The sequence below is a fragment of the Anabrus simplex genome, chromosome 11, assembly GCF_040414725.1.
Source record: "Anabrus simplex isolate iqAnaSimp1 chromosome 11, ASM4041472v1, whole genome shotgun sequence".
In the NCBI taxonomy this organism is placed as follows: domain Eukaryota; kingdom Metazoa; phylum Arthropoda; class Insecta; order Orthoptera; family Tettigoniidae; genus Anabrus; species Anabrus simplex.
The window spans coordinates 12,781,485-12,803,051 of NC_090275.1; positions in this window are offsets into that span (position 1 = coordinate 12,781,485).

Sequence of the window (21,567 nt, forward strand, 5' to 3'; positions counted from 1 at the left end):
CCATGTGTTATGGTACTTTCTTTTAATAACTGCATCTAGCCATGTAATATTTCGTACCACTACGTGTATATTTTCTGAATTATTTTACGTTTAAAAGTGCCTGTCTAGCCATAGCCATACCAGAACTTTTACCTCATGTGCCACCTTCAAATACCTTCATTCTAATAATTCCATGACTAATTGGTTAAATTGGTACAATTTACGAACTTCATTGTATAGATCTGTATTGATACAATTAAAACCTAACCTTGTTTCTTAGTTTTAATTGGTTAAACTCGGGTATTTATTTATTGTACAATCTTCCTGCAACCGCCGAAAGTACCTTGACAGCAATAATGGATATCGTATGATGTTACGTGCAGGCAATCCAGTGAGGCATGTCAAACATTTTTCTTGATGAACTTCTCGAGTATGGTAATCGCGATGTTATATATGAAATCTCTATTCAGCCCAAAGGTATTGCACAGCCTATTAAGATCATTATATTTTCCTGTCGTGGATCCTCTAAATGCTTCTCTTGATGTGCCAGCATTCTTAGTCTCTCCACCAACATATTTTGAACTGGGAAAAACCAAACTTTATTTTACTCTGTTCTTTCTTGCTTTGTTTTGCCTGATGTAAATCCTGCCATTTTGAAGTATGTTGTACCTTTTCTCTCTTTCCTTTATTTTAACTGAAGTGACATATACACTATTTAGCACCGCGATCCATCACAACTAGAACATTGACGAGAACAGGTAAAATGCAGCAGCAAAACGTCGCGGATACAAGCAACAAAAGATCACGGGCCTCAAATTTGGGAAAGTCTTCGGAACTCGAGAAATTTTGGTTTATTCATGACTTTGAGCTCGGCTACAATGCGCGGGACGAATTCCGCCGCAGAAGCCGATGCAGTTCGGGAATGATACAAATGGTGTTCAAATGTTTCTTCAACTGTTCAACAATTATTCAACAAGAGCCTTAACACTACGTGCATTTTTGCGAGCATCCTTAACAATACTACCAATCTAAGCTCGTGTATGCATGTGAACATTGAAGGATGTGCACAAAATTGCGTGAATATCCCTAAAACGCTGCCTATGCCTATCACTATCGGTTGTTATCCGTCCTATTATTTTTTTGTGAAAGAAATCATTATCTGTATTTGTTGAATTTGCTGTTAAATCCAAAGTCCATTAAATCAAGAGTACTATCAGTTATGATCCAGTAGTTTGCACCAGGAAGTTGTGCTACAATTTTTCCATAACAGTATGTCACTTGTGAAATGTGTTCAAGAGTAACTGTCTAGAAGATTGACAATGAATACTTGCAGAACTCTGATACCATGAATTCAGTGTTCATAACTTCTAATACCCAGCCAACACTGACTGTATCTTTTCCATGTCTGGTCAAACTTCGTTTCCAGAAATTAGCAGCTGAGATGGGTATGTCTTCCATTCACCATGCTGGGGGCAATTAATGAGATGGACTGGATGTCTGCATTGGCTGGAAGAAAGCCCCACTCCTGCAGGTTGGTCTTGCACCCGTGTCACTCCCACCCTCATATGGGCTCAGTGTCCTCAATACTGTGTGGGGCCAGTTGTTCCTTTGCTGGTATGACTGGGCTCTCCAGTTTGTTTTGCCACCTCATTTCTGGAGATCCTTTCAGGACTTGTGGACTTGTGATGCTTTTGAGATGAACAGATTCACTGCTGCCTTTATTAAACCCATAAATTGCCCCAAGAGCTGATTCTTCTCTAAACTTAGATCACTTAAAATTATGCGCATGCGAGTCATTGGTATGTAGAGCAGGAACCAGGCGGCAGTGAATCTATTAAGCGGATAAGTATACTGCAGTCTTGTTCTGTTTGCTAATATAAGGACTAGCCCTGAAGAGATGCTTAAAATACAAAGCAGAATAATGTAAATGATACAACAGAAAGGTTTTACCCGTTGCACGGGAAGGAATTTTTCATTTTTTATATTTTTTAATTTTAAAATTGGCATTAAAAAACTCTTGCTTCTAAGTACAGAACTTAAGAAGATATTAATTATTGACTTGTTATTAACAAAACTGTATTTTGAGAAAAAATGAAGTACAGCTTTTCACTAATTTTCTTACCATCTGTACGATGTTGTCACAACATCGAGTGGCAAAGACGCAAACTGCTGCATAACCTAGTTTAAGAAGATCCATAGGTAATGCAAAAAGTTATAGCATAGAAATAAAATTTTGCACCCCAGACACTTTTGTTCAGGTCTGGTGTAAAATTTCCATAGCCGACTTTGGTCCCTTTCCGCGCAACGGGTCACTTAGGATGAAATGTCTACTTCAGTAAGATTAGTTGAGACTCTTGGGAAGGTTTTGTTAGTGGATTAAAAGAAGAAGAAATATTGTTTTTAGGTTGTATGTGTTTTAACTTTCCTTAAATCATTTTCAGGCAGTTTATCCCCAGGTTTCACCCTGTTGTTGGGCAGAAAGTGAATAAAATCATATTATATTGCAAAAATTGTAATACAGTGCAAATTATTCAACAAATTAAAATCAAATGTTCAACTCTTCAAGAAATTGTTTCCATGCAACATCTTTCTGAGCCCTCTTTCCTGGCCATCGGGTCAGATTTCTTGGTGATAATTTTTACTAACATTACTATTACCATTGATCAGATTCCCTTACATATTCTTCTATTTTGAGCTTCCTTTCAATCTATAGTGTACTTGGAGCATCCATGATGAAACACACAGCCAATGTTTGTGTTTTTGCTCTACTTTTGCTTCCTGTGACTTCTCAATTAGTACAAGCATTAACGAAAATGCTATTGCAGCAAGAAAGACTTAGATAGCAAGTAATGGCAGTTATTGCAGTAGAGTGCCTGGGACCAGAATAGAAACAGACTAGACCTGTGCTTCCTGTGTGAAGGATGGAGATGGGTTAAGGGACTGATCATTTGGAAGCAGCTTTTTAAAATGAAACTAAGAATTTCAAAATGTGAGCATTGAATATCCCGATTGGTAGATTTCCTAGCAGTGGTTGGCAGCCTGATTAGAACCCTCAGTGTGTATATGGAGACAGGTATGAAAACAGACTCGTAGTTGTCTTGATTTCAATGAACATGGATTAAAATTAGTAACTACTTAAGCTTTTATTTCGAGAAAGGAAGAACTATGCGGTTCACACATTTTCACTAGTCGGTTAACAAGAAGCAGAGATAACCAACTAAATTTGCTTTGACAAAAGTGTTTCGTATGCTGTAGAAGAGTAATTTGGTTTGGTCCAGAACGCTAAATGAATTGCACAGGAAAGTAATTCAAAACTTCAAGAGATTAATTCTCTCTCCAAATTGTCGGACCCCTTTTTCACCGAAATACAATTGTTCATAATGTGTGCTGCATCACCCAATTTTATTTTCAGTGAAATTGGCAAGTTAGTACCTTCCTGTCGGGTTCGTATCCCAATACGGTGTTTCAGGAAAAATTGTAGTTTGACCAAAAAGTGTAAAAGAAATGGGTAGTGCAATAGTCGGGGATCTTGCACTGTCTGATCCATCCTGGAGAAAGCATGTACGCATTTTATTCGCCACTACATCAACTATTCTAGTTAATTTTATGGTGTCATATTAGTGGTCGTATGCAAATATGACCTCACTTGCTGAAATTCCATCCCTTCGTGCTTATCGCTTGAGTTGGAAATAAGCTATTTCCGTCAGGAATGCTGTTGGTTCAAAGTTGCTGGATTCTCAGATGAGGCCATGTACCCTCGGTGCACATTATGTCTTAATGTCTCTCTTTTCACAGAAAGTTCAAAGTCGTCTTCCAGTTCTGGGGATTTTGGAGTCAAATAAGTATTCAACATACACAGGTTAAGGCTGCCAACACACTTGGTTAGACCCCGTGAAAGGCACATCGACTTTACAACCACTTCTCACTATTGCACTTCTCACCAGTATCACTTTCCAAAATTTCCCTAAACATCTTGTGCGTCACTTTCACCACTCAGAATTTGCATTCAAATTAATCTCTTCCAAAAACGAAAGACCTTCCTCAGAATCCATACTACGGTTGCACATGGAAGTCAGAATGCATAGCTGAGTGTTTATATTCAGGTAACAGAAGATAAATGTTTATTTCACTGCTGTCTTGATCTAGAGGAATTTTGGTGTATTACATTAGTATTGCACAGTTCTGTTTGTAGACACCTTTGGTGAACAGATAGATTTTATTTTTTCTTTCGCTTCAGTTGAATGCTCTTAACTTGAAATAAAATGAGAAAATCTTGAGTTTTAGCTGCTGTACGAGTTTTGTCCCCTCTTGTCATCTAAGACAGGCTGATTGATGATGTGTGGAATAGATTTTGATTGAAATGAAATATAAGTATTTGTTTCAGACAGAGTGAGCTGAAGGTGATTGGAAATTTGTTTGCATCACATGTTACTTTTAAAAGAGTTTATTTGTAGAAGAATATTTTCAAATGTTCAGTTATGATTCTTAGATAAAGATTGTAAATATCTTCTTCATCCAATAAAAAGTATTGGTGATGAATAATTTGGTTGTTATTTTTTTTTTTATCCAGTCATCCTTCCAAGCCTCGTCGTCAATAGCAGCATGTAACCGTAGTGAATTCATCCACTTATTTAGGTGAACAATACTATCTGATGAGAATTCTTGTACGCAAATCTTGAGATAGCCTGAATCTCAAGAATCACGTAACCCCTCCTGAGTCATAGAGAATAGTACTGCGCGCTCTGCCCATGTTTATTCATCATCATCAATGTCCCACTCCAGTCACCGGGGTGTGGTTAACAAACCTCCTCCACTCATTTCTGTCCTTCCACTTTTCCTGCTCCATTACTTCCACCACATCCAATCCAGCTTCTCTAATGTCCTTCCAAATCTGTTCCATCCACCTTCTTCTTGGTCTTCCAACTGATCTCTTACCCTTAACTGCTCTTTCAAATTCCCTTCTTGCTACCCGTTCCTTTCCCATTCTTTTTACATGTCCAAACCATCTCAGTCTTGCTTTCTGTATCTTCTGTACTAACGGTTCTCTTCTTTGATTAATATTTTGAATTCTATCTCTTCTTGCCTTTTTAACCGATGTTCTTAAAAATTTCATTTCTACTGCTTGGATCTTACTTTCTTGTCTCTTATTAGTTACCAGCGTTTCTAGTCCATATGTTACACTTGGTATGGAATACTATTTATATAATGTTAATTTTGTTTTCTTGGGTACTTTGTCATCCCATAAAAGCTCTCTGACTTGATAAAATGTACCTTTACTTAGTCTGTTTTTAATTTCAGGGTTGATTTCATTGTTTCCACTAATAATGCTACCCAGGTATGGAAACTGTTCTCCATCTGTGTTCACTTGGCTTCTCTTTTCCACAGTGCAATGACTACAGTTTTCTTTTTTACTAATTATCATACCAAACATCGTCCGACTTGTTGGCTGAATGGTCAGTGTACTGGCCTTCGGGTTAGAGGGTCCTGGGTTCGATTCCCGGCCGGGTCAGGGATTTTAACCTTGATTGGTTAATTCCAATGGCTCGGGGGCTGGGTGTGTGTGGCGTATTCAACATTAGAAATCATCCTAGGTAGGGCTCTCGTTTTCAGACATGCAGGTCGCCTAATAGGCTGTCTACTAGAAGATAACCTGCACCAGGACTCTCCGGAGGCCATATGCCATTATTATTATTATTATTATTATTATTATTATTATTATTATTATTATTATTCCAAACGTTCAGTCTCCTTTGTACTTCCTTTTCTCCCTTTCCCCAAATCACCACATCATCTGCAAATACCAAAGCATTCACTTCATCACTACTGATACTCGAACACGTTTCATGATTTCAGCCATAATAATAATGGCGACAGTGCACTTCCTTCCTTGAGACCATTATTTGCAGAAAATGTTTGTCACCACTCCCCACTTTTACTCTCACGATAAAACATTTTTATCTTGTTAATTAATGATTTTGGTACATTCCTTTTCAGTAGGCATTCCCGTACGTGTTTTCTCTTAACTGTATCATAAGCTTTTTTTAAATACAAAGATGATTTCCTTGTTCCTTTCCAGATGTTTTTTTCCATTATCATTTGCACTGTAAATATCTATTCAGTGTAAAGCAATATTGTTCTTCCTCTTGTGTTTCTATTACGAGGGTCGAATCATAAGTCATGGCAACTTTTTTTTTTTTCCCTCGCGAACAGGAGACAACACGGAAAATCTCTAAGATATGCATTTGGAAATATAGGTCATGTACTTATGCATAGTGCCTGAAGACAAATTCTGACTTCAGGAGATTCTCGTAGGAAAGTGACAGAACACAGGCAATTGGTAAACATTGTTTTATTATGGTACTAGCTGATGTACCCCTGCTTCACTACGGAATTCTACATTGAGTGCAGAATTCTAGGTTAGGTAGTGTTCATGTTGTGAGCAAGACTATTAAATTGCATAGCTCTTAACGTTACCCCAGATACGCGACGGGGAAATCACTAAACTTCTTTCCTCATATGAAGACTGGGTTAGGGAATTTTCATTGTAATGGTAGGCCAGCTTGCCTATCATAAATCACAATTAGGTTGGAAATTTCATACAGGTTGGGCTGTCTGATTTCGTTTTTTTACATCCTCATAAAGACAGTCTTAGTGGTTTTCCCAACTGAAATGAACAGGTCATTACAATGTCATCAGTAGGAATGGCGCAGGTAAAAACAATGCTTTCATATGAAATTATCAAATTAAAAACTACACATTTTCTACCTTTTAACGAATAGTACTACGCTGCCGATATAAAAGTCCAAAGTTCCAGAGCTGGATTGACCAGGCCGCAGAGAGCCGTGAGCCATGAATCGTCTCTTTTCGGGAGGGGGTCGAATAGTGGAGAGTCTCAGGGCAAAAACTATGCCCTTTTACTACTTTGTTTCCTAGAAGTACCCGATGAGTCGAAAAATCTCAATTCACTACACTGATGGCAGAAAAATCTATCCAACTTCGGGCCAAATTTTTCCACCAAGCCAGAGGAAAAACCCCCTCCTCACTGCTAATTTGGAATAAAATGAATGTAGAATTTAATAAAAATGAAGAGGAAGAAGCTCTTCTTAAGAAACGGCTCTTTTCAATTTAGTGAATTGTGTTACAATTGGGAATAGATCTTAAATTGTAATTCTAGACCAGGTCATGCTACTACTACTATTCAGACTCTGCCTTAAGTGTGCACACTAGTGATGAGCAGTCTGAGACGAGGTCTCGAGATTTCTCGGGATTTCTTGACTAGCGCAGGCATTATTTCTCGCGAGATATCTCGAGAGTGTTGTCCCACATTGTGCAGCGTGTCGTAAGCCTACAGTTGGTCGGAGCTGAATGTTGTTTGTTCCGAATATTCGAATAGCCAAACTCAGGCCTTCTCATTTTCGTAAATACGTGTCAAGCGACTAGGGTGTTCATTTCTACCGAGGTCTATTTTGACGCAGTATAACATTATTATAAAGGATACGCATTCGGGCATTGTATGCACTGGTAGGTGCATATGCAACCACCATTACGCATGGGTGAAATGTGCAATCTAAATTGCTTCAGTTTGCTCCAATTCTTCCAACAGGCAGGTGTACATCGTTATCACACACCGCATTCAATAACATATGACCACCGCTTGTGTTTACCGATATTTTGGTGACAAAGGAAACATACTTACAATGCTATAGAGTATTCACATCATAATTAGGTAGGTACTTCGAAATATGACTGTGCAATGTGAACCGTCTAATTGTACGCGACAACTCAAAGACGATGTCCGAAACGCAACGTAAGTCTTGGATGTCCGTTATTTTTAAGAGATGTCACATAGCACAGCCCACTGTGTTGCTTATTCAAAAGAAGTAAAATACATCGGCAGAAATACTTCTGGGATGATCCGGCACTCACAAACGCATAATATCAATGAAGAGGAATAGTCACAGAACACCTCCGGCCCGGTCTGAATCACAAGAAACTACCCTGGCGACAACGATTGTGAGGCATCCAGGTAGGTTTACATCCTAATAAAAATTAACAAATTATACAGGTTATTCAGCTAAGAAGTCCACCTGACATAACTCGTGAACAGTTTAAGATACTGGCATTCTGTATTCACTTTCATTAATGGTAAGGAGCTCATACTTCAAATTACACGTTCCACTCACGCGTAATGGGGGTTGCGTATGTAGCAAAGCACATCTTCCCCGTATCGGGTTCGAATAATGCACGCCTCTAATATCCAAGTAGGTGTACATCCTATCTACAGTTATTAACAAATTATGCAATCTTATTCACCTAAGATGTCCACCCCAAATAAATCGTGAACAGTTTAAGATACTGACATTCTGTTTCCACTTTAGTTAATGGTATTAAGGGGTTCATAGTTGAACAAGCAGTACTTTTCCAGGCTTTTCATAAGAGTGTGTTATTTCACGCAATAACTGCCAATGATATACTATGAAGTTTACAGTCGTAGTTACTGGTACGTCCCACAGCTTGCGCTACGGGAGCATCAGTCTAGAGATCTGCGACATCAGTCTTGAGCAAGAGCGTTGCCCATCACTAGTGCACACTGCCCATTAAAAACAGCGCATCAGAGTACGGATGGAATAGCTGGAATACTACGATGAACCAGTGTGTTATGTACCTGTAGTGTCAGAAAATGTATGAACCAGAGGAATGGCATGCTAAAGAAGAAAGTTAACTCCCCAGCTATTTCCCGCCAATATTCACTCAGGCTGCTATACTCTGTACGCAGCAGTAATCCCATCTATCGGAGTTGAGCGGCAGCATAAGAGACAAAGAACATCACAACAAACAATGGTCAATGTTATGTGCTTCCGATATTGTAGACCTTCACGTTTAGTTTCTTTCCGACTCTGAAATGCCCCTCTCATCATGGTCGGTACAGTAAAACTTAATAAAACATAAATGATAGGAAATTGTATTCTCTGTAACTTTTGTTATGTAGTACTTTTCGATAGGACCAATAACGTAGGTATTTAAAAGTTAAATTTTAGGCGCCTTTCCCTAAACTATAATTTCAACCAGGGCAAATAAAATTGTTTATAGCTTAGACTGTAGTTTCTTATTCCTCAACTCTATATACCAATTTTCATTAAATTCTGTTATCCTATCTTCTCGTAGCTCTGTGTTGATATGGACTTAACAATAAAAATACAATTCATGAATATCTGTGTTATCGTAGCTGGTACTGCAACCTCAAGAACACAGATATAACAATGAAAACACACAAATAGCAAAATGAACACAACACAATTACTTACCATGAGGGCAGTAGCACAAAATACAATGCGTGAAGGACCAAAACATGAAGGACAAAAGGGCTGGATCTAAAAATTAATGCTTGAAAGTTTGTCAGGTCAGTATTACTACCTGCTAAATAAGAAGAGAGATTAAAGTGAAATTAAAATATTTAATTTTAAAATAAGCCTTTAAATTTCATTTTATATATATATGTGCACAATAAAATATTTTTTTAAACCAGAAACTCAAAGAAAATTAAATTGTGAAATAATACTTCATAATGAATTTTTTTTAAAAACATAAACGAAGCTGATGTCAACATAGGCTTCTTTAAAGAATTAAATGTTTGGAAGGTTTAAAAACTTATTATCTTTAAATAATCTTGTAAATAATGTTTAATTAAAATATTGAAAAAGAAAAATAGGTTGCGACCAATTTAATAATTTATACTTCAACCATAAGGTAAATTCATGAATGGAGGGGGCTAGATACATGCATGAGGTATCATAAAATTTAAGTCCAGAACATCGCGAATAATGATCCCATAACAAATTGTCAGGCAGCAAACGCAATAGCAACACAGGTAGAAGGCAAATACAAACAACAAAGAAAATTATGAAGGAATACACACATCAAAATTTAATAATAATTGTACGGGTTGGTACACCTATTCGCCGCACATTTGAATTTTCCGCCTTAAAGTACTCCTCTACAGCTGAAACACTGAACTTTAAAACTGAATTAATTCAACCGTTTATCTGAAGATGTCACTGTGTTAATTTCGAATTGTTTTTGTTTACTAATTATCAAGTGTGGACATCCTCTCACAGATGTTTCTACCAAAAACTATGATCAGGCACCCTGGGTGCGAAGTGAACGAACTTTTCTTGAAGATATTTTGTATTGATAAGTTGTTGTCTTTACTAAATTTCGTTCTTTCGTTGGTGGGTTGGCAATATTAATCCTTTCTTTCCGCCTGTTTTGAATTTACCCAATCAGTAATTTCTGTAATTAATTTCCCTCCAATCACAGGTTTCTTCTTCATTTTTGACTTGTAACTTTTAGCCGACCAATAAACGCATGTGGGTGTGTCTTAATTATTCATGAAAGGTCTCAAATCTTCCACGAGGGTATAAAGCTGCTGATTTTTGTTCTCTCGGCCACTCGTACAACATCTAGCTTAGTCTATGGAAGAATAGCAGGAGGCGGGAAGCGCCTCTTTCATCAGTCAGCAGCCCTTCAAACAGGTAATGGCCGTTTAACATCTTTAATTTCTTGCTAGCTCAGCAGTTTAATCTTCGGGGAAGGTCCGAAACCGTTTTAATATAACCTATACCATTCTGATGTAAAAATTTCATGTTACTTTAACTGTAAATCGGGGATAGAGAGTGCTTTACCCTCTCGAGCTCCCCTGCATTTTGATCTGAGGTGACTACGGTTTCATAACCGATTTTCTTCTCTTTCTTAATGTATTAAAATTTTCTTATACGAGTCACCTCCCTAGTGTGGGAATAGCCCCTGTTGAATCGGCCTAGCGCCACTTAGGTTTTAACAAGCTTTCATGTAGGAGTGCAAGTACTCGCCTCCATTCAGCTTTGTATTTTGGGCCATTAACTTAACCCGTTTTTGTTTTCCTTCCTGCGAAGGCCCAGTAGATTGGGTACGAGATACCCCTGTTCCATTATAAGTTGTGCCTTGATGGCAGTTAAGTGTAATAGTCTGTTATTGCCTTTAATAGGCTTGGACGATTGAGAGTGGGTCAGCTCTTTCTGGTATTTTGAAAGGTGCCTCTAGGAGGCTTGACATTACGAGGTGGGAGCAAGGGCTCCATGTAATTAGGGGTTTTCTGCCCTTTGGTAATTTGTGGTTGTGAGCTGAGAGCTCAGAGATTGTAAAAGGTGGGGCTTGAAGCCCAGATCATTAATTTGTCTCTAAATCCTTGCTTTTCTGATCTTGTACCTGATTATTGGATAGCTGTTGACTTGTTGTACTCGTTAAGTTTTCAAATTCTATGTAAAAATTTGTTAAATTTTGTTGTCTATTGAAAATATAACCTATTTAAATTTTTAATTCATCTTTCGGACTTGTAGTTAGACCCATTCCAGCCCGCACCTTCTTTCACTCTGCTGTTCCACAGATACCTCGGAACAATTAATTCAGTACGAACAATAAGACAATAAGTGTAAACAAATCTCACAAAATACAACCTCATAGACACATAACTAGCGATTCCAAATTCCCACATGCCCTAATTACATTTAAATTTAGAAATTTTAGTCCACGGTCAAAACTTTTACAAGCAAGCATCATTTGTCAAACATAGTTCAATTAAACAAACTGACCGTTGCCAAAAAGGTTTGCAAAATATAGGTCAAATCCACGATAAGATCACTCACTCCAAATAATCCACAGCCGTACAAGATCTGGTGAAATAATTATAATTTCCAATACTTACTTATTTGTGTGGGATATCCACTTCACAGCTTAACTTACGTAATGATCGGCATTCAGGTAATGCTTTCTATCTACACTGATAAATCAAACTTTAGGTTGGAGGTCACAGATATTAAAAAAAGAACAAAAGGCATAGCCTTAGTCGTCTTACACTTAACCAGGAGTATTCCACTCCATTTCTAACACGCTCCGGGTATCCCAAAATGTCTTCCCACGGACACGGCAGAACACAGCCCTCTTGAACGGTGGCACTTAAGCAACTAGCTTCCTTGCTCCCAGAGAAGACTGAAGTGAGACTGCTCGCACACTGCGCAGGCGCGCCACTTATCGATCGACTCATTGAGCGAATAAGAGGATCCAGCAAATGACGTAATAATTGGAGATGCAGTTTAAATTAAATATGCAAGGTAGACTTCACAACAGGCGAGCATTCCAAACAATGGGCGATAATGGTAGATAACAGTTCAATACACAAGCAGACATGCCCCAAATAAATATTCGTAGATATTTTCATGTTACAGGTACGTAACAATGTATGACATAAATGATCGGAAATTTAATTCTGTATAACTTTCGTTGTGTAGTATTTATCGATAGGATCACTAATAAAATTAATATTTGAGAATTAAATGATTAAATGAATAAAATGATTTATAGCCTACATTTTAGTGGCTCATCCCTCAACTTCACATACCAATTTTTATTAAATTCTCTTCAGCCGTTTTCTCGTGATGCGTATACATATATACAGACAGACAGAAATTTCGGAAAAGTAAAAAGTGCATTTCCTTGTTACTACGGACGTGATTGATACAGAAATACCATTATTTTCAAATTCTGAGCATTGTACAGACAAAACTCTTAAGACAGCAAATACACAAGACTACGTACAAAGGACAGGTCTCCACTAGTTACAGACCTTTGAAATTATCACCCAAGGTTCCCACTGTGCGTTGCCAGTGGTGGGGCAGGTGCTGAATACCATTTGCTGCATGTGTATTGCTAACGTGTGGCACCTCCCTCCGAAATGCTGTTATGATGTCCTCTTTGTTAGCAAACCGTTGTCCACATAATGGCTTCTTGACTTTGGGGATTAGATCATCACACACCTAATGCTTCCCGCGTCTCTGCATGGCATTGGCGTGCATTTCCGCCGTGGAGAACTGCTATTACAATATATAATCGTTACTCCTGCTTGTTGACTTCCATTTTGTGATGCTCTCACTGACACACTGAACTTGGGGGCATGCTTAGACACACACTGTTGTTTACATACACCATCAAGTGGCATCATACGCAAGTACATACCATACGTTTCCATATACATATCTTAGATTTTCCGTGTTTTCTCCTGTTTGCGAGAAAAAAAAATCGTTCCCATGACTTATGACTTGACCTCCGTATATCCCTCGGTCTTTTGTCTCACTTTCTCCATTATTTTTACCCCATGTGATAATAGGGTTATACCTCTATAATTTTCACATTTCTTCCTATTTCCTTTTTTGAACAATGGTTAAATGCTTCCTTGTTGCCAATCTTCAGGTATCCTTTCATCCTTCCATATGGCACTGAGGGCTTAGTACAGCCACTGTAGTCCAATGCTTCCTGCTGCCTTAATCATATCAGCACTGAATTAGTCTTTTCCACTTGCTTTACCTTTGGTCATTGCTTTCACTGTCCTCTCAAGTTCCAACCATGTTATCTGGTTCTCTTTCTTTTCTCAATCTATTATTCCCATTTTCTTATCTCCTTCTTCCTCCGAGCAGACATCCTCGTTATAAAGTTTTTCGAAATATTTTGCCATCACCTTTTGAAGATCCTTTTCGTCATGTATTATGGATCCATCTTCTCTCCTAATGCCTTGATTTTTTCTTGATTTAATCTTTTCAGTTTTATTACTCTGTATAATAGTTTCTGATTTCCTCGACTACCTTGCTCAATTTTGATGGTAAACTCTTCCCAACATTTCTCTTTTTCTTCCTTGATACTCCTCTTTACTTGTAGTTTCAATCTTTTGTATTCCACATGTAAGCTTTCTATCTTATTCTCATCATTCTGATACTTGTTTACTTCTGCTTATCCAGTTCTTTCTTCACCTTGTTCCTTTCTTTTATTTCTTTTGTTTTTCCGCTTACCTCAATTGCTGCTTCCACAAATGTCTGTCTTAAATTGTCCCACTCTTCTTCTCCACTTCATATTTCTGTGTTAGCCAACTTCCTTTTTATACAATCTTGGAATGCCATTCTTTTATCCTCCTCCTCCAATTCCCAAATCCTGATCTTTGGTTTCTTTTCAATACAATTTTAGTGATTTTTACTTGTTTTAATTCCACAATTAATAATATATGATCACCCTCCATACTTTCACTGGGGATTATCTTCATATTCATGACATATCTTCCCCATTCTCAGTCTATTATTATAAAATCGATGAATGTTCCATACTATCCATCCCAACTATATCAGCTGATCTTATGGATATTCCTCTTTATTATCAGGTTATTTCTGATTCAAAAGTCCAACAGTTTCTCTCCATCTTCATCTCTATCGCCATACCCATTTGGGCCCAGAACATTCTCATATCCCATTCTATCAGCTACCACATGAGCATTCAGATCTCCCATTATGATCCCATCTCCAACAATATGTTTTTTCCATTTCATTGAGGAACTCTTCCTTTTCTTACATGCTATATCCTGTCTGTGGAGCATACACCTGTACTATCTTCAGCAGTTCCTTGTTTACATGTGTGTGCATTATTATAATTCTTTCATCTACATACTCAACTTCAGCCAATGGTTCAACATTCTGATTCACTACAAATCCCACTCCATTTCTTTTCTCTCTACTCTTACCCATCCAGTAGAGGGTGAACCCCTTTCTTAGTTTCTTCATTCCTTTCCCTTTCAATTCACTTAATCCCAGGATGTTGAGTTTTTTTCTCTTCATTCATTGTTAAAATATTCATTGTTCCAAATCAGATTTTGTTCTCTGATCTAACACTCACTTGAACATCTGCATTACCATCATACTGTGCAACTGTAGCCAGAGGCTTGTCAATTCCATTTCTATTTTTAAACTTCCATCTGAGGCTTGTATTATAGTTGAAAGCAAGTACAAATTTACTCATCTGCTGACCTGCTAAGCCTAACACATCTGAGGATTTTCTTTCGGGGTTTACTCCCTTAGCCTTTGAAGATCTCTCTTCTCCACAAGGCAATGGTTTCCTCTTCTAATTTTTCACAGAGAGGATGGGTTACCTCATCCACCATCTTTGCCATTCCGAAGGTCTCTTTTTCTGCCTAAGATGCTGTTAAGGTCTTCACCAGTAACCCCAGGCATGGGTTCCACGTTATACCCCGTGAGACTGGGTCCCTGCCTGAACTTAACTCATATTGAGTTGATGAATCCTCTGAATTGCTGGGATATCCACAAAGCAGAGCTTTGGGTCCAGCAGCCAATGTTGTTGCTCTCTTAGCACCACCCAGGGGTCACGTCTAGGGTAATATGAGGTTAAACCTACGGACGTGTATAGATGAAACTTTTTTTTTTCTTCCTGTAATTGTACATATTTGTAAATAACCAAATTGTAACAATGTATCCTCATGCCATACGAAATATATATACATGAACTTAACTCTCCTTCACACCGGCATACTGATGTGGAGGATACCCACACCTGCAACGTGGATGTGCCAGACAAGAATTACTCAGTTGAAGGATAGGGAAGATGACCTTATCTCCCTTGAGCCGGGTTAATGGTTGTGTATGATGCCACAACCAATAGCCATGTTTTTTATAAGCTATAAATTTCTTTTTTGTTCCATATTGAAGTACAGTTATAAGAAATAAATTGAAAAGAGGGTCCACGTTTTCTGATTATATTAGACATGTTTGTAAAATTAATAACTGGTTTGATAGAAGGCAGTTCAGGTTTAGGAAAGGTTATTCCACTGAAGCTCAACTTGTAGGATTCCAGCAAGATATAGCATATATCTTGGATTCAGGTCAAATGGACTGTATCCCAATTGATCTGTCTAAAGCATTAGATATGGTGGACTGAGAGACCACTGGCAAAAATGAGTGCAATTGGACTAGACAAAAGGGTGAATGGGTGGCTATATTTCTAGATCTCACAGAGAGTAGGTGAAGCTTTATCTGACTCTGTAATAATTAAGAGGGGAACTCCTCAAGGCAGTATTACTGGACCTTTGTTTTCTTATATATATATTTTAAATATAAGTGGTGGAATCAGAGATGAGGCTTTTGTGCGGATGATGTTATTTTGTACAGAGTAACAAGTAATTTAAAAGATTGTGAGCAACTGCAAAATGACCTTGATAATGTGAAATGAACAGTACGCACTGGTATGATGATAAATGGGGTTAAGTCAGGTTGTGAGTTCAAATAGATGATGTCCTCTCAGTTTTAATGCTTTCTCCAGCATGTCAGTGTTTGTTCTACATCAGACATTAGATATACTGTACATGTTGCTATAGAGGTGAGCCTCATAAATAATTTTTCTCCTTTTTAATTTCTGTTCGTTTATTCATTCCTAATTCTGACTGTCAATTTACTTCATTGCCTGATGAGGTCCTAACTCAACTTAAAGACATCATATTGTGACAAGATGATCACAACCATAATTTTTGTCATTATATGTATTAATTGTATTTTCCTACAATATTGTCTTGTATGGATATGTTTTAGTTATCAAATTAGCTGTTTAATTTCTATTTTGGCTGAAGATGGTCGCTAAACAGCTGAAACTAGTCCCAAGACATGCAATATTATTTACTTGATATATTGTACCCTCTTTTCAATGTATTTCGTACAATTCTCTGCCTATGTTAAGTTCTCTCTCGTAAAACATGAGAAACATCTTTTTAGAATCTCTGAAAACCATAAAACTATTTAGTGGAATGTAAAACAAATTTCATTTTAATATACAATTAGTATATTGATTCTACTTTGTTAATGTTAACTAGTTATTGGAAATGATACAAAACCTATTGATGGACAGTCTGAGACAAAGTATCGACATTTCTCGAGACTAGCACAGGCACTGTTTCTCGCAAGAAATTTTGAGAGATCTCGACAAGTGTTGTCCCCGCATTGTGTGGCGAGCAGCTGGTCGTAGGCCTACATGTAGATGGAGCTGAATGTTGTTCGTGCAGAGTACGCGTATAGCTAACCACGGGCCTTCTCCACTCCTGATATATATGTCAACAAACGACTAAGGTATTAATTTCTACTGAGGTCTATTCTGATTTAGTATAACAACTATAAAGGATATGCACTCTGGCATTGTATGCAGTGGTAAGTACATGAATGAAAAGGTTAGTACAGAAATTAACAGCTATTGTATGTGTACACAGTTATCGCTCGTAATTTATCAGACCCCACATTCAATATCCATTTGACTGGTGCTGGAGTTTACCGACATTATGGTGACTAAGGAAATAATTTCTTACAATGATAGAGTATTTGTGTCGGTGTATGACTGCGCAATGTGTAATTGTGTTGAATAATTGTACGCGACAACTTTAAGATGTCCAAAATGCAAAGTTAAGTCGTGGACGTGGGATTAGTTTGAAGAGATGGCACTGTGTTGTTTATTCATAAGAAGGTAAAATAAATCAGCAGAAATACTTCTGGAATGATCTGGCATTCAAAAACACACATCGCTGAAGCAGAATCATCGCAGAGACCATCTTTACAAGAAGCTACCCTGAGGACAATAATTGCGAGGTATTCAGTGCAGTGTTCTCGCAAGAAATAATTAGCAAGGTGGCAGGAATGAGTAGCCAGGCAGGGAATACTATGTAAAAAATGAATACTGTATGATGAAATTTCAATTTATTCCCCTCAGGGCATTAACGGTAATATCAGGCAGGGAAATATTAACCCATTCGCATATTGATTTCCTAGCCCTTCTCATGCTCACGATTGGTATTTAATTTACGTAAATCACAGTTTATGAGAACTTTAATTTATTATAGTTTTCTTATGGAAACGTTAATGTGGAAAAATGAAAATCCACACCCTGTTCCCAGTCATTCGACCAGGTCAGGAATGTAATGAATGAAGCCTCCATAGGAATTGTGCCGGCTGCGGAAGCCTTACACACTCCGATTAATGACTGACATGAAACGATACTGGAGTGTGTTGCTAGAAGGAAAGAAGACAGAGAAAACGGAGTACCCGGAGGAAAACCTGTCCCGCCTACTGCTCGTTCATAATTATGTAACATTGGGGCTTGCCATTCAGTTGCTGTGGAGTACGATACGGGTGTGGGACATGTGGAATCGAGTGTTCGCATCCGATTCCGTGCTAATCCAGACACCGCTTGCACACGACACTACGTGATAGGCTAATTTCAATGTAATTGATGCAATTATGCTGACAATAATGAAGATTTATCATTTCAATAAAACGTTTTTATATTTTAACTTGGAGCACCCAAAGACTAAAATCATCATCATTTTAATACACTGAGCCTCAGCCCTGCTGTTCTTTTCACTTCCTTGTAGTTTTTCCATCCCATCAAGTTTCTCACATCCTCAAAAGTATGTCTTCCTTGGTCTTCCTCTTTGTTTCTTTCCTATTATTTTTCCTTCAAAGACATATACTAGGAAGTCATTATATCTCGGGATATGACCCACAAGTTTTATCTTCCTTCTTTCCATGTCCTTTTATCAGTTTCCGTTGTTTATTGATTTCCATTTTTTTTCAGTCCAGAATGCCCTCGTGATTTTCCTCCAAATCCTCATTTCAAATGCTTCCAATGAATCTCCTTTTTTCCAAGATTCCAGCTCTCACAACTATAAACTAACACTTCATACAAAGGATTTTACAAAAGCCTTTTTTGTTTTTAAACTTATATGGGTGTTTGTTAAGACTTCTTTTACTTTGAAAGGCCTGTTTAGCAAAAGCTTTTCTTCTTTTGATTTCCTTGGTGGATCTTCAGTGATAATGCTTCCAAAGTAACAGAAATGTTGCATTTGTTCTGTTTTGGAATTTCCTATTCTTATCTTTGTATTAACATTCCTGCCATCTTTGCTCACAACTAAAATTATGGTTTTCTTACTATTGATTTTTTTATTCTCATATTTCGTTGCTGAGTCTTTAAGTGATTATATTCCCAAAGTTTGGAATATGAATGAAATATCTAAGTCTATTAAATAACTTAACCCTGCAGAACTTTAGTGCAATTTTGTTACGGGACTACTCGCATTCTATTTTGATTGAATACATTGTTACTTATTTTGTATTTTTTACTCTTAAATTAATTATTGTTCATTTATAATACATTCTATTTCTATTTCAAGCTTCTTCTGAGATTTTGCAGACCATTAATGCACAATTACTTATACTATGTACTTCACTATCGACATTACCACTTTGTTCGCTATCCAAAGTAGACTGGTCACCATTTTCACTAAAATCGTTGTCTACTTCCTCAGTATCAGAATGCAGACCTTGTTCCGTTACAAAATCTTCTTCACCATCATCAGTCATCCTGTGGAACTTCATCATCATCATCATCACTGTTTTCCTCCAATCACTGTCGGATAATAATCTTATGGTTAGCAGCCATAGTGACGCCAGCACTCGCGCAGGCTACAGACATAGCCCACTCAACTTTAACACTGACTTGAGCACAGGTCCAACTTCCAAGAGGAGCAATCGCACACTAAATGGCCACAGGATTAACAGGAAGGCAGGTACGTGAAACTGCGCTTCTCTAACCCCTTCCCACTGCAATTATCACAGAAAAGAAAATAGCTGGGCTCGCGCGAGTGTTGGAGGTTAAAACTGTTAATGATGCACATAGGCCACGCCTACTTTTCATAACATGCAGTCGTACCAGTTCAAGTAGTCTTCTATTTATTGCTGTTTATCCTTGCATATTCAATCAATCAGTCAATACTGATCTGCATTTAGGGCAGTCGCCCAGGTGGCAGATTCCCTATCTGTTGCTTTCCTAGCCTTTTCCTAAATGATTTCAAAGAAATTGGAAATTTATTGAACATCTCCCTTGGTAAGTTATTCCAATCCCTAACTCCCCTTCCTATAAATGAATATTTGCCCCACTTTGTCCTCTTGAATTCCAACTTTATCTTCATACTGTGATCTTTCCTACTTTTATAAACGCCATTCAAACTTATTCGTCTACTAATGTCATTCCACGCCATCTCTCCACTGACAGCTCGGAACATACCACTTAGGCATAGATATCAAGGGTAACAACAAAAACTTTTTAACATGAACCCTAGTATTCCGACAGCTAGAGCCTTACCAAAGATTCATAAGAAGGACATTCCAATACGCCCTATCATAAACTGTAGAAACAGCCCCACCTATAAAGTATCAAAATTCATTCACGGCTTTCTAAAAAAACATTACGTATTCAATAATAAACATCCTTTAAAAAATTCATTCACTTTTTGCGAAATTTTAAACAAGTTTAAGCTGCGACCCAATCACTCAATGTGCTCCTATGGCGTCGTAAATATGTACCCAAACATCCCTACCAAAGAAACTGTAAGAATCATCAGTGATAATATCAATAAACACAGCGGCCTTAGTAAGATGGAAATTGAAGAATTCATGAAGATATTAAATTTTGTCTTAAGCAACAACCTTTTCTCTTTCAATGGAAAGTTTTACCAACAAAAAGGCTTAGCAATGGGCGACCCTCTTTCTGGCATCTTAGCAGACATTTATATGGACACAATAGAACACACAAAAATTATAACGCAAATAAAAGGCGTATGTTTATGGCTGAGATTTGTAGACGATACTTTCATAATTTTCGACAAAAATGTCACTAATAGTGACGAGATCTTGGAGTCCCTAAACAAAATTGACCCCAATGTTAAGTTTACTAAAGAGGATGAGGTTAGGAACTCATTAAACTTTTTGGACTTAACTATTACACGCGGACATAATACCTTCGATTTTCGAATATACAGGAAACCTACACACTCTCCCTTAACTACTATGAATTCATCCCTACACCCCAAGTCCCAAAAACAAGCCTCTTTCTATAATTGAATTTATAGAGCTTTAAAAATTCCTCTTTCTCCCAACAATTTAAAAATTGAACTGAAGTACATAAGGAGTCTTGCTCAACTCAACGGTTTAAAATAGATATGGTCAACCGTTTGATTAATAAAATCAAAATTAAATTGTCCACTAACCCCGTCCCAGAAAAACCTAAAAAAACTAGTTTCGCCACATTTACATATAACAACCCAGCCGTCCATCAGATCGCAAATACTTTAAAGAAGCACAATATCAATATAGCCTTCAGGACAGTTAACACCAATCGAAACATATTTTTTAACCACAACAAGGTCAATCACAATAGCAACCATTATTCAAGGTCCGGCATATATAAACTAACATGTACACAATGTGATTTTTCTTATATCGGACAGACTGGCCGGAGCTTTAACACGAGATATCTGGAACATTATAACGCTCAAAAACACAATAAGTACTCAGCGATGAGCCAGCATATGAGAGAAACGGGCCATCACTTTACATCCATAGAGAAAGATCTTACCATCATTAGAAGCATAGGTAAAGGGAAATTAATGAATGAACTGGAAAACCTACACATCTTTTTAGACCAAACCTACAATAAAAATAAAAATCTCAACGACGTCAATGAAATTAAAAATCCTTTGTACGAATTAACACCTAGATTAATTAATATCATGAATTCAGATCAAAACAAAATCCCTCAATTATTTAAATCTCCACACTCAAATGCTTCATCCACCATGCCAAAAGTTAAACCCGCCCATATTGCTTCTAGAAACTCCCCTCCAGCAACAGC